A 15,743-nucleotide genomic window follows, 5' to 3' on the forward strand; every position below is an offset into this window, starting at 1 on the left:
CTCCAAAATACTCCAGAATGTGGCCAAGACACATTTTTTCGAGCCACATTAGGGATGTATTTGGATGGAATTCGGTTGAATTAATTTTGGGGAGGCATTTGGACAATTATTTTGGGAAGTCGATAGCTCTGATTCGGGACATAAAGGGTTACACAAAAACCAAATTCTCCCGAACAAGTCGGATCAATTCTGCCCAAAATGGCCTGGATTCGGTACTTATTCATCTCGGATTCGGGGAGCTCCCGGAATCGCTTCGGAAGGATCCGGGACTATTCTGTTCTCCCTCCCCAACGGAAACATTCGTGGAGAGATTCTGCTTGTCTTGAAAATTTTAAAACCAGCCGAATATCCTCCAAAATACTCCAGAATGTGGCCAAGACACATTTTTTCGAGCCACATTAGGGATGTATTTGGATGGAATTCGGTTGAATTAATTTTGGGGAGGCATTTGGACAATTATTTTGGGAAGTCGATAGCTCTGATTCGGGACATATTCCAGACAAATTCGACTCTGATTCGGCCTAAAATTGATTGGGAGAATTTGGTCTTGGTGTTAATTACCTTAGTTTTAGAGATAGAGATCAATTCATAAGCCAATAAAGAAAAATCACTGAAATTATTCAAGTCACCTTCAATCAAGGGACGACAGAAAAAGAAGAAGGATCAGGTCTCTGTTCAAATTTTATATGTCCCTGTTCTAAAAAAATGTACATAGTTGTCAGAGGGGCAGACATGGACAGCTTTTTCTGCCATGAGAACCATCCATATACCCTCCTCTTTCTGACAGGGGAAAACTCTACTTGGGAAAGAAATCTGACCTCTTGAATTGCTTTGAAAAGAAAGATGAAATACTGTTTATCTTTTCCATATGATTTCGGGTTTTTTTTTATTGTGAAAGGGGTATGCACAGGATTTATAATTTGCATAAATTTGCATTTTAAAGATGATGCTCTCCTCTGATCGCATGGAAAGTCACCATAATGGATGAATTGTGTAACAGTGTCTCATATGCATAGTGTTGTGCTTGTCCCTCGGTTTAAAACCTCAAAATAGGATAGTTGATGAGTTTTACACATATTTGCATAAATTTTGCATAAATTTGCATTAACATTGAAAATTGATTCTTATTCAGGAGCTGTACAGAAATCAATCTAGATTTGATGCCCCGTCAAAATAAATCCCAATCCCCCCACCCCCGAAAAAAAAGAAAAGAAATAAGCTTCTATAGAAAAGTTTAGGTCTGTACTATACATATACAGTAATTCACGGTGAATAGTGTGATGTTGCATAATTTTGCATAAATTAGCCCTATGAAAAAAGATTCCAGTCATTGATATCGAGGCATCCTATCAAGAATTAATGTTTTTGGTACCAGTGACACATGTGGAAAAAAAATTGATTTTGACAATTCTATATGTCGATATATGATAATACATGTGTTTTTACATGTGATTTGCATATAATTTGCATAAATTAACCTTAAAAATTGATTCATACTCACCAATTTTATAAAAATCGACCTGCAGTTGAATGTTTAGCAAAAGAAGACCCAAATACACAAAAATTGGGCATTTGAACATTATTTTTAGTGAGATATGGTGAATTATGAGTTTTTTGCATAAAATTTGCATAAATTAGCATTTTAAAATAGGGTGCCCTTCACCGATTTCGGGGCACCCTATCTAGAATTAATGCTTTTGATACCAGGGACCCACATGCAAAAAATGGCGCTTTTGTAAATCCTGTCCCCAAAATTTTGCTAAGGCCCCTGACTATACTATTTGGCAAGAAGCAACACAGAGAGGAAATATGCATAAGATATCCTAAAATCTAACTTAGAATAATAAATTCAAACAAATGCAAAAAAAAAAAACGTGATCACACATACTCTTACTTTATAGTATTTTTTCTCTTTGAAAGACCTGGTGACATACACTACATTGAATATACTATTCTGAAAAGAAGTAAACACAGTGTATACGTGTAAGTATGCATAATGTATCATAATTTTGTAATAAAAATTACTTTCGAAAAACTGACTATAAAAATGATGGTGTACTCCCACACTCTTACTTTATTGTAACCATTTATAGAAAACCCTTTTTGAAAGGCATGGTCACATACCCGAACTGAATATGCTACACACTTAGAAATAAAGGTTCAAATTTGAACCCCGAAAGGTTGATGCAAAATCAGCACCCTCTGGGTTCAAAAAAATGAACCCCTGATTTGGGGTTCAAAAATTGAACCCTGCGGTTGGGGTTCATTTTTGCACCCTGCGGGTTCAAAACTGCACCCCTAGGGGTTCAGTTCAAAATTTAGGGTTGCAGTTTTGAACCTGCAGGGTGCAAAAAGAACCGCAATCGCAGGGTTCAATTTTTGAACCCATAGGGTGCTGATTTTGCATCAACCTTTTGGGGTTCAATTTTGAACCTTTATTTCTTAGTGGGTATTTTCGAATGAAGTAAAGGCAGCGAGGGAATATGTATGTAATATTGTAAACTAAAAAAACACCTTTTTAAAGTCTTGGAAAATTATACTAAAATTTGTATATTATTTTTGGCAAGAAGCAAAAACAAACGAGTAAATATGGATAAGGTATCACAAAATATAAATTTAAATTAATTTCGAAATAATAGATTCACCTCACTGCAAAAAAATTACGTATAAATTCTACGCATAGTCCTACGTTATAATATTTATGTTAATGAAATAAACACTTCAAATAAAAGAAAACTTGGCCACAGATGTACCACAGTTATTCGTGTGAACTAGCTATCACAGGGTTCAAATACTTATAAGATGTCATTAAATCATATCATGAGAACTTTCCCTCTTTCTATTTTACGTTTTTACCATGGAATAGCTCCACGTTCTTACAATAACAACACATGTGCAGTGCCTGACACACTCGATTTTTTTCTTGTTCATGTCTAACTCAATAGTAACATTTACTCCATAATATCAAGGTAATTTGCTTCCCCGCTGCTGTGAGAGTGGGAGACCACAACGAGCCACGAGCGACAATGACAAGTATCAGTAATCACACACAGGCCTGGTCTATAATAATGGGTCTCGGTCGATGCATGCCTGACGTGGCAACTCTTTATATAGGGCCTACCAGTAACCACACCCACCGTTGCGTCAGGCATATGGTCGGGTGATTTTGCTGATCGGGAGATCAGGGGCAAGTGCTAGTGCCATCTACTAGTATTGCATATCTTGCATATTACATAATTCCCCGGACCAACAAAACCAGGGCCCATCATTTAAAAATTCAATAAGAAACTGCTTATCTAGTCATATAATAAAAACTGTACATGATGACATATCTTCAGCATGTATATGTGTCATGTTCATTTCAATCTGAATATTGCAAAAAAGCATTCATTAAACATTCTGTATTCCATTCCATTATATGCCCTGGCACAAGTATATTTCATTCCTTTAACATTGATCAAGGATTTCAATTAAACTCTCGGGAACATGCAACGAGGTATAATGGAGAATGGGCAGCATACGTATGAACATGTTGGATTAGAACCCATTCAGTTTCGACAATGGCCGCAATAAATCACTGTTCATTTTCTGAAAGTCAGTTCACTTTTTATATTTCATAATTTCACAATGATTCGTTCTACATGCATATCCAGCGTCTTATAAATGCGTCTTCAATGTATAATACTGCCACTGTGTCTTCTTTTTATCAAAACGGGTATTGACCTGGCGAACCTGTAGCATGTCTAGGGTAAACCGACACATTAAAAAGGTAACTATAGTTAAATGGCATAATAAAAACATTTTTTATTGTTTTGACACCCTTATTATGCTACGTTACGTACGCAACATGTCCTATCTTGAAAAGGAGTTTTACATGTTTTTTGGGTCGTGGATGGTATCCACTCGTCAATGTAAGTGGCCCCGGGACTTTTCGAATAAAACACATGAAACTACGATTGCCAATGGTAAGCCAGAACTGCACATCAATTTTCCAAGATTTAAGTGATCTTTGGCGCACACAGTTTGTGCTTTGCGTACTATCAATGTCTAATCACGAACTGCCTCTTTCAACTCATGGCCTAAATGGAACACGGTAGGATGAAAGTAGAAAAATATGAAGAGAATGTTTTTCAGAGCACAATGACGGTCACCTGCTAGTGAAGTCATTAAGTATTCGACGAGTAATTAGCTACGTCTGATCACGGCAGCAGGCGAAAGTAAAAGAGGAAATGGACGCCAATTTGCGTGATGATCTTGGGATAGTGCGTGCGTAGGGAGATGCTGCGCGCGCGCAGGAAAAATTGTGTACTTTTATTCGGCGTGCAAGCTAATTTTAATGAACTAGCAAATCAAATGAGTATATCCCAGTTATTGATAGTAAATGAAATAGTACCAAAAGTCTCTAGGAGATATATTACAACTACACACTCCATATCATACTACGAATCTACGATAATACACACACACAGTTAAATTGAGCTATCAACCTACAATTGCAAAAACCTTGCTTGCAAGTCGCGAATTATACGTCAAATGCAATAAATCATGACAAATCACAAGAATGCAAGTCGGAAATTACATCTAACTTGTGAAATAGAGTACACAATTTCTTAAATGCTTACCAAATGGCGACGCTAAAAGCAAATTACAGAATTGAAAATTAAATCAGTGAACTTTAGGCCAAAAAAAAAATTAAAAAAGTGTTTTTTTAAACTATTGGTTGAACCCATGGTTTATGCAGATTTCCTGTATAAATTACGCTTATTTACCACGTATACCAAAAAGTGTCCAATGCTGATCCATGGGCGCTATTGTCATAGCGCGCCTAATTGACGCCTGCATGTTGCCGTCGATATATGCATTTTTTATTAATTAGTTCACTGTTTTGAATTATAAACCTCTCCCTAAGAATGTCGAATAATCCGTTCCTCTGATTGGTGAAAATTGAGGTCATGTAAACGACGAAGGTGGTAACAAGGGGCAACGGGCATAGTTAACAAGATTTCTGCCCGTTGCTCCCTGACCCGCCCCTTAACGACGGGCATAGCAAAATTTAGCTGAGATCCCCATTGGATTCCACGCAAAGTGTCTCTTTCTGCGGTGATTGCAGATACCATAAATATACGCGCGAGTTGATCGAAAGCATAGAGATGTATATTGACATCTCTATGATCGAAAGTTTTAGACAATTCGCGCATTTACGCGCTTATTAAGCAAGTGCGCGCAGCGGTTATGACATTTCGATGGAATGATGCTGATCTTTGAATTTTGCTTGTTTATTCTTGTTTTAAAAATATGGCATTAAGAAGACTAACTTATTAAGGACATAACGGATGTATCAATCATCAAGTCATGCAAGTCTTGTTGCAGTTGTTCGTTCAAATGCATGCTCGCAAAAGGTGAGTCGGGTGAAAAGATAAGACGGCCACTGCACTTTCTATAAAGTTAGACGACAACGTTATGTCTAATCTAGATCTTGCCCCGGATGCCTCGACACGTCTTCGGGCTGCCGCAGTAAATCTAGATCTAATGACAATGTTTTCGTTAGATCTAACGTTAGCCAGCTTAGAAGTTAAGAGTAGACTCTAGATCTAGCTAGACCTATAGGCCTAATGTTCCGTTTAATCTTAGATCTGACGTAGTCTAGAGATCTAACGTTATATCTAACCTTAGACCTATTAGATCTATTCAGACCCTAATTTGGTTCCTAAAATATCTAACGTTATAACTTACTAACGTTACCGGTACTTTAGGCGGTATGGACTGCTTTGATATTCGAGACCTCACGTCAGGGGCAGGGCTAACTTAGTTAGGTCCTAGGCCTAGTGTTAGCCGGGACCTCGGGCTTTTAGTCCAATTTTTAAGATCTAGAGGTCTAGACCTAGATCTAACGTTTAAGTCAGTTCATGAAATATATATGGACTGCTTTTACATTCGAGACACGGTTGTTTCTCAGTTCGGCTCGCGGGTACCGCATCGGCCAGACCATGCATGCCCTCGGGCATAGTCGCGTTGCGGTCCCCTTGAGCTTCTAGAAAGACTTTTACGACGGGCCCAAAAGTCTTTTCCAAAATCAACTATATACCGTTGTAAATAAGCGTTCGGGTTCTCCAGCAAAAGATCGGGATTATCGGTTGTAACACGCGCCATACGATTACTTCACAATTGCTTTTTAAGGGTTACTTCGCTACTTTGGTCGTGAATGACCTGAAATCAGAAGTAGTGATAAGCAAACAGGCATATAAATTGTTCCAAATATTATGCAGCTTGAATTACATATACAGCCTAGGTAATAACAATAATATCGACTGGCTCTTCTTTCGGGAAACATCAAATATGTCGCCCTTAAAGGGGAATCCAGCCTTGGCCATAAAATGTTATGTTGGGAAAGAGAAAAATAAATTAAACAGAATGGTGAAAGTTTGAAAGAAATCGGACAAGCAATGAGAAAGTTATAGCTGCTTTAAAATTGAGATCACTAATACTATGTAGATTTCAAGTTGGCAACTGTGTAAGTAAATTATGACAAGGGGCAAGGACAACTTTCCCATAGGCCATGTACTTTATTATCAGTGATTTGTGGTTTTCTCCTAAGTACCCATTCCCCTGGGGCAGTAATCTAAATATAACCCAGGTAGTATATTGTAGTATGTCCTCATGAAAGAAAAATATAATTTGAAATAAAACTTTGGGAAAAATGACATTTTAGCCATAATATGTATTGGAGTACATGGAAGAGTAGTCCTTGCCTTACATCACTATGACATCCCATATGCGGCCAATTTGAAGTCTCCATGGGTATAGTGATTACCAATATTTACAACTTTTAAAAATTCATAACTTTCTTGTTGTTTGTCCAATATTGTTCGAACTTTCACCTATCAACTTGTCTGATTTTTCTTTTCCTTATAAAAACAAGTTTTTATTTGGGTTGGATTCCCCTTTAAAAAAACATATTGACCGTCTAAAGACTCGGACCAATATGACTCTGTTATGAGCGATATATTTGATGTTCCCCTCAAGGCCAGTCTATTCTCATTAATAGTAGTCTTGCATATTATTCAAAACAATTGCTCAAATTATTTGTTCCGTAAGCAGAGACGTGGACGCATGTTTTGCATTTGGATATTCTGACCATTTCTATTGTTTTGATTTCTTCTATTCTTTTGATTTCTTCTATTCCTTATTAGTACACGTATCCGAATGATAATGAACAAGCTCACCAAGAAACCAAGAATAATCCCTAGGGCAATTGTTGCCCAATAATAGTCGTTTTTACAAATAGAATCATCCATTTCACTAGTTGAATTTTTTTCAATAAGACTTGGCGTAACCTCTGGCCTAGTCGACTGCCATGTATACTGATTGCAATCTCGTTTTTGTATATTTATCCCAATAATCGCGGAACAGCATGCTAGGTTAAGATTTCTCGTCACCAAGAATTTTCCAAAATTGTGTGTGCTATTTCCTGAAGCCATACTTATCGGAGCGATTCCTTGACCGATGTAACACAGAATATGTCCAGGCTGAGTGCCTTTTTGTGCTAAACATGTCAAATTGACAAACGAATCCTCAGGATGGTACAGGTCCGACCCATCTTCAAACGAACAAGATGCATTGCCGGGTGGGAACTTTATAGAAAGAATTGTTGTAACAGTACATGAGTAATTTCCCTCATTCTTAAAGTGGCACTCGAAAGTTGTACCATCTTCGCTCGTTAGGTTTTTAATGGTAAGAGAAACAGTTATCGTCTTGTTTATTTTAGTCTCATTGACTGAATACCTATCTAGATCGTCCCTCAGTTCAGATGAAACGAGCGTTCTATTTTTGTAAAAGGGGCGGTCATCCGAGCCTTCGAAGTTCAATGTTATATTGGGAGCGGTTCGACCATACATCGTATAACTAAACTGCATAAATGCATTTTTACCAATGTAGAAGTTTACCTTCGCTGGTGGACTACATCCGCCGGCTGCGGCAAGAAAACTAGCGAACAAGTAAAATAACATTGCCATATTCATTCAAGAATAAGAGTATTAGAGCCAAAATATCATTATTCGCTGAAGATGGGAAATCCTTCAACAAATGAAACGCAGACCAGCACTGACAAATAGAATGTATGAAAATGCGGAAAAAGCTGGCTCATTCATTTGTCCTCCGGAGCCATCTACCATCCAACCAATTTTCATGAATGCAGCATCAGCTGAACTGTCATTGGTAGGTTGATTGAGGTAGCTATAGTTCGGGTCTTTGATTGGCGACGAAGCTATAAAATCAGCACAATCTTCATAGCCTTTCGAAATGTAAGCAGTATGTGAACAGCACCTGGTGCTCGAATCTTTAATGAGCCATACTCGGCATGTGATATTGTCAGATATCGTGAGAATTTGAACTGGGCGATACAAATTGGTTTGCAGCTCGTTCTGCTTATGGAAGCAGATGATAGTACCACTGGCATGACTGGGGTAACCTTTCTCAGCCGAACAGTCTAAAGGTGTAAGTACATAAGATGGGGATACTGTTATCGGGTCTTCGTCAGGCCAAGAGCAATGTGCCTTTCCAGGAGGCCGGTAAACTTGAAGATTGTGAGTCTGATTGGACGTAGTATTCTGACACGTAAAGATGCACGAGTAGCGGCCAGAATCCTTCATCTCCAGGTTGCTGATACTCACTGTTAATGCGCAATTGGCATTGAGGCAGACCTTCCTAACGGTTGTCCGTTTATGCTTTTTTTCGTCGTACTGTCCTGTCCCAAGTGCTATTCCATCCTCGTTGAATGGTACATCACCATAAAACAGGGTAAATTGACAACAGCCCGAGTCAAGTTGTTGATAGTTCAGTTCGATAATATCGCCTTTCTCTTTCGCGTAGCTATTTCCTTCACAGCAAGATATCAAACAGAGAATTTGAAAGTAGAAACAGAGGAGCTGCAGGAAGGTCGGGCGAAGATGCATGATAGCAGATCATGTTCTCACGACGAACGTCCAAAGATAAAACAAGAAAGCTGTAAAAAATAATAAAAAGCTCTAAAAAAGTGGAAACGACGAAGATGATAAACAGGATAATCATGGTAATACACAGGGTAAATATCATATCTAGGCGGAATCTTACCATGCTCTGCTACATGCGTCTTACTTAATCAGCATGGATTTATTTAAAGGGGAATCCAACCCAAATAAAAACTTGTTTTTTAAGGAAAAGAAAAATCAGACAAGATGATAGGTGAAAGTTTGAACAATATTGGACAAACAAAAAGAAAGATATGAATTTTTAAAAGTTGTAAATATTGGTAATCACTATACCCATGGAGACTTCAAATTGGCCGCATATGGGATGTTATAGTGATGTAAGGCAAGGACTACTCTTCCATGTACTCCAATACATATTATGGCTAAAATGTCATTTTTCCCAAAAGTTTTATTTCAAATTATATTTTTCTTTCATGAGGACATAAAACAATATACTACATGGGTTATATTTAGATTACTGCCCCAGGGGAATGGGTACTTAGGAGAAAACCACAAATCCCTGATAATAAAGTACATGGCCTATGGGAAAGTTGTCCTTGCCCTTGTCATAATTTACTTACCCAGTTGCCAATTTGAAATCTACATAGTATTAGTGATCTAAATTTTAAAGCAGCTATAACTTTCTTATTGCTTGTCCAATTTCTTTCAGACTTTCACCATTCTGTTAAATTTATTTTTCTCCTTCCCAACACAACATTTTATGGCCAAGGCTGGATTCCCCTTTAAAGGTCAAGTCCACCTCAGAAAAATGTTGATTTGAATCAATAGAGAAAAATCAGACAAGCACAATGCTGAAAATTTCATCAAAATCGGATGTAAAATAAAAAAGTTATGACATTTCAAAGTTTCGCTTATTTTTAACAAAATAGTTATATGAACGAGCCAGTTACATCCAAATGAGAGAGTCGATGATGTCACCCACTCACTATTTCTTTTGTTTTTTATTGTTTGAATTATACAATATTTCAATTTTTACGAATTTGACGATTAGGACCTCCTTGCCTGAAGCACAAAATGTTAAAATAATGGAATTCCACGTGTTCAGGGAGGAATGAAACTTCATTTCACATGACAATGACGAGAAAAACAAAATATTTCATATTTCATATAATAAAATACAAAAGAAATAGTGAGTGAGTGATGTCATCAACTCTCTCATTTGGATGTAACTGGCTCGTTCATATAGCCATTTTGTTGAAAATAAGCGAAACTTTAAAATGCCATAACTTTCTTATTTTACATCCAATTTTGATGAAATTTTCAGTGTTATGCTTGATGAGTTTTTCTTTTTTTATTCAAATCAAATTTTTGTTGGGGTGGACTTTTCCTTTAATTCAAACAAAACCGTAAGAAAGATCTTGAAAATAGATGGAACTTTTAAAATGATTTTATTTAATTGTCATCAACATTGTTCATCCAACTAATTTAAGTCTTACCATGTTTGTTTGAGAAGGATCGATCGAGAGATGTCTGGTTCAACAGCTAGAAGAGCTTCTGTCGAGGTTAACATGCAGGTGCAATAATAAACCCTCTATGCATTGAGGGTAATAGTGTTGCAGGTCACCTGTGATAAACAAAGAATGTTCCCATGACGAAGTAAATAAGATATACGTAAACGTTGTTATGGGAACAAGTATCATCACCACCATGGTCATAACATTAGATAGTACATTATTTCTATAAGCGCTTATATCTTTCTAGCACCTGGTAATTTATGTTATTAGTACACACTCGCTAAGTGGCCAGAGAGGGAGGGTGGCGTATAACATGTATTACTCGAACATAATACATTAAGGCAATACTTGATATTGGAATTTTTTAATTAATAAAATTAGATGTAAATTATGCAATATACGTGAAGCAATTGCAGACATTTCTCTGTACAGGCTCTCGCATTCAGCGCAATATTACATTCCCAATTTCAAAAATGTAATTCAATAACTTCATCAACAAGCTCATATCCCCATTCACTTATCAAGCTATTGCATATATTTCTTTTCACAAAATATTGCTTAACTTTATTAATAAATGATTTTGTTTTTTGTTATCAAATTTCATTTAGAAATCACTTTTTTTTGCTCGGTGGATTCTACTCTATTGATATACAGTATACTAAATATATACAAACGGACTTGCCAACGACCATTCGCTTTCCCCTTAACCATGTTTGATAAAAGATCAATGCATACAAGTGCCTCATTCAAGGTGCGGTGGCCGGGAATCGAACACCAAACTTTCACAAACTTAATTATACAAAACGACACAAGCCCCATTACCATCCCTATAAGCCAGTATGTGCTTAGTTGAAGAGCGATTTTTTTTTCAAATGATCATATTTTCATTAGTATATGGCTTTTCAAACGAAGATGTTGCGTAAGCTTTCCCGACATAGCATTAGGCTGTATTCAAATTCTAATAATGAGGATCTGACATGTAACTGAGAGCGTTTCGTGAAAGGACTTGTCGTGTTATCCGTCAAGTCCTGGTTTATCCGAATGATGGAATCAAAGTTTACATAGTAAAAGCGGTTCTTAGCCGATTCAAGATTATGAAGGAGAATTGTCAAATCTGACAATTTGTGTGACAAAAATAATGATAAAACGTTCCCCAGGTTCTAGACATTCGTGATCATGATTTTGAAGTCATGACTCTGTTCCATTGTTAACTTTTGGCAGTGCACATTAACTCTTCATGCGTTACATTCGCATTATTGCACATCCGCAGGCGTGTTTCGTTCGCATTTTTGCACAACCACGCATTTCCCATAGACGTCCCCTGCCCCATTGTTTTTAACAATTGCATGCCCCAGAGCGTGCCTAGCTACAGTGTATAGCCTGGCGTTTGTGTATACCGTAACTGTGTACCGATCGATCGATCGCGAGTGCGACATTAGTTTAGCGTTCGACGGATTATCGCAGTTTAAAAATTACAGAATCATTGACTTTTTCCAAAAAATCAATACATCCTGATCACAGCCAGAAAGTTCATTGAAAAAAGGAGAGGAGAAAATCAATAAAACCCTCCTCACAAACAATACCATGGCCAGGCTTATTGTTAGGAGTCTGTGACTCGCCGAATGTGAATGAGACCCTTTCAATACCTTGACCAGGCAAAAATTTAGTCTTTTATTTTCCACTAGTTATTTTTATCGGATTATCATGAGTTTTGGTATCAATACAAAGCTTATGTAATGAACAGTCCAAGAGGATAAATAAAAATCATGCCACTAACGCAAGAACCAAAGTAAAAGGGGGGCTATATTTTGTTGGAAGTATTAGGAGAAAGCATTTAGAAAATGTAATTTACTATTCATTTTTCCATAATTTATCCGATAAATTTATATACGATAAGAAAGCCCAGGAAACACTCTACAAGTTTGCTACGCAACATTTTCTTTAAAAATGATCATATAAAAAGTTATGGCACTCTAAATAACAGAGTGTATTATACTGCGTAGAGGGGATCACTGCTAAAATAATGCAACACACAGGGGGTTTACAGGTGAACGCATAAAGAGTTAATTGGTATTATAGCATATAGGCTACTATAACATCATGGTAAAATACCCAATGCCAAACATAATCAACACTTTGTTCTTCTTCAGTACATGGGATGAAATGCATATGCCAAAATATTAAACAATCATCAAATCACGAATGCTCGTCAGTTAATTTGAAAACCAGCTCGATGGCTATCTCAAATAAGAGTTTTAGTTGGAATTCGTGACTAGGATACATATCTCACTGACATGACTGATATTATGCGATCGCGTAGTGCGAGCGTTCCATGAACATGATGAGAGGATATGTCAAACGTTTTATCCGACAGTTAGCATGGTTACTATGCCTCTCAACCAATCGTAAGCAAGGAAAGTTGTCAGACCTGACAACCTGTCGTACACAAATGTTGATGGAACACCCACTCATGTTTGATATTCATAACTTATTGTTCTCATATATAGGGGAGACCGGGGACAATTATTGTACCACGGGGCAAATGTAACGACGGCTCCTATTGCTAGCAGAAACGATGATAAGCTTTTTATAGACGTATATCGCTCTACATGCTGTTCGACTTCAAGCAAATATATAGCGATTCATGGACCTTTCTAAAGCAAAATAACTGTTTTTTAAGTACGAAATTAATATCTCACATTACACAATGTTTTCATCTGGACAGATAAGTAATCAAGCTATAGCTGTCATTTTTTATGTTTAGAAAGTATATTCTTAGGCCTGTATTTGACTAACGTTTCAACGACGAATACCCATCCTAAAACCCTTCTAACTGTGGCTACCCTCCTCGGGGGAACGATGAAACAACGTGTTACAATTGCTCCTGACACTTTATAAACCTCAAATAGCAAAATACCCTTAATCCTTCCTCCAGTCAAAATATAGTCCAAAATTGGTGATATTTCTTCCCAATTTGGGAAAAGGAAGTTCAGTAATTATCTAAAATAGAATCAGTTTTAGATGGACAATCACATGCATACACTTTGTCAATCAGCCATATCAAAATGAAAAAAAAATAGCAATGGGTTGGCTAGAATGAATATCAATGGCTTGCCACTAGTGATTAGGCCCGTGTAACCCCTGGTCATGTTTCATTATAATGTGGAGCTAGGGTTGTTCAAAATCAAATGTTAAAAATCTTGCATCTGTACAACGCCTTATATGTGTGTTACAATTACCCCGTCTTTTGTCGCAGTATTGCAACACTTGACCTCTAGTTATCAAATAATAGCTTCTAAACTAATGTATGTCATACCTCCAGCCAAAATATGCATCTGTAGTTTTATAAAGGTTTGAGCAGGTATTTATTTTAATAATGGTGATAATACAAATTTAGTCAATTTTGTTACGATTGTCCCCGGTCTGCCTTCACTTGACAGAATGAGCAATATCGTATCTCGCTGAAACAAAAATAATAATGAAACTCGAATCGCGAGCAGAATAATTGGTGTATATTCACTTCCCTTGTTTCATTCACTTTTTTCATCATGTTTATTCTTCTCCTCTTTTTCCTCTTTTCCTTCTTTTTCTCCTTTTCTGTTGGAAAACGGCGGAGTTCCGAGGAACCCCTCCCCTCTTCATGGTAACGGGCCTGCAGTCATCCCCGCCCCCCACCATGGACACTGATCGACACCCATGATATATAATAGTCAGTGGCGTACCGTGGGTCACGGCATGGGGGGGGGGCACCAGCAAAAATTTCGAGTCACTTAGTGAGCGTGTGAAGTGCGCTCAGTTGCCAGGTATATACTGATCTAATAGAGATATTTTTAGGACAATGTAATTAAACAGATATGTATCTCACTGGTCAAATAATGCGAGCGCAAAGCGCGAGCTAAAATTTTTAATTCAGATCTAAAAAGGGAAATTATAATCAATTTTTTGTCTCGCTAAACAATGCGAGCTGAAATTTTTGTATATATTAGGAATCCATTAAGAGTATACATAGTCATCATAATCATGTAATGCGAGTTCCAAGCGCTTGCTGATTTTGTGAGAACTACATCTAAACACATTAAGCATTTGTAGTCATTGTAATCATGAATAGCATACGCTGCATCTCACTAATCGCACATTGCGAGCGTGAAGCGATCTGAAAATTTAGGAAATTCAGACCTGAAGAGGGGCATTTTAGGGCTTGTTTGTAGGAATTTACGAAACCATACGTATTTCACTAAGCACATGATGTGAGTGCGGTGAAACTTTTTGATATTCAGATTAGAAAAGGACTGATTTTAGGAATTCATGGAGAGCAGACGTATCTCACCAACCCACCAATGCGAATGTAATCACAGACAGGAAAGGTTTCATATATACATGTATTAAGACCCTAACATGTGTAAATCACTTTAAGTAGTCTGGAAAAAGAAGAACGTGTCACTACATAAAACAATGATAACTCGAAGTGCGAGGAAATACCTTTGGTGTATTTTGACTTGAAAACGGGAACATCAGGACTATATATCTCGTTAAACAGACAATGCGAGCATCAGGAACAATGAAGACATATAGGCTCTGAGCAAATTATGTTTCATAAAGTTATGATAAAAATGTTTCTTATGTAATGTAACATACCTTAATCATAATATGATATAACATTATAAAGAATAATATTTTCTTCTTTCCCACTACGTTTCTCTTCCTTTCTCCCTCTTTTTCTAATTTTTCCCATTTTTTTTCTTTGGGGGTCAGCCGATTGGGGGCACGTGCCCCCCATATTTACGCCACTGATTATAGTTGAACATTATAAATAAAATTTATTGAATTTTCACCAAAATTTTTCCTCCATCAAAAATAAGAAAATGTCTTACCATGTTCTCAGAGTGATTAATAGATATCTGATGCAACAGGTAGAAGAGCTGCTGTTGAGGTGCGAGTCGTAAACACAAAATGTTAAACGGGTGGAAGCCTTTCATCTCGATCAGCGGCGGCGCCGCTCTCCAGGCGAGGGATAAACAACAAATCGTTACCATAAGAACGTACCATGACAATAACATAATCATGTAAACGTAGTTATGGAAACGATGTTTGAAAATATCCAGAGCGCTGCAATAATTGTCGCGCTTATTATGATTATAATTATAACTAAGCCCGAGCACGAGGTAATCCACGTTATTAAAAGTGATATACATGACATACCGGGACCATACATTTGACAGACTTTCGCATTCGGCGCAACATTACAGCCCCCACTCGCAATCAA

The 15,743-nt window shown here is 37.2% G+C and overlaps 1 long non-coding RNA gene across 1 annotated transcript; it reads right to left on the reverse strand.

Annotated features, from left to right (window-relative positions):
- Positions 1-8,462: 8,462 nt before the first annotated feature.
- Positions 8,463-15,434, reverse strand: LOC121414438. Its single transcript, XR_005969859.1, has 3 exons — positions 15,352-15,434; positions 10,463-10,590; positions 8,463-9,001 (listed from the first exon to the last, which is right to left on the reverse strand). It is a non-coding gene; the product is annotated as an uncharacterized LOC121414438 (long non-coding RNA).
- Between the last annotated feature and the right edge of the window lie 309 nt (positions 15,435-15,743).

This window comes from Lytechinus variegatus, chromosome 4 (genome assembly GCF_018143015.1).
Source record: "Lytechinus variegatus isolate NC3 chromosome 4, Lvar_3.0, whole genome shotgun sequence".
NCBI lineage: Eukaryota > Metazoa > Echinodermata > Echinoidea > Temnopleuroida > Toxopneustidae > Lytechinus > Lytechinus variegatus.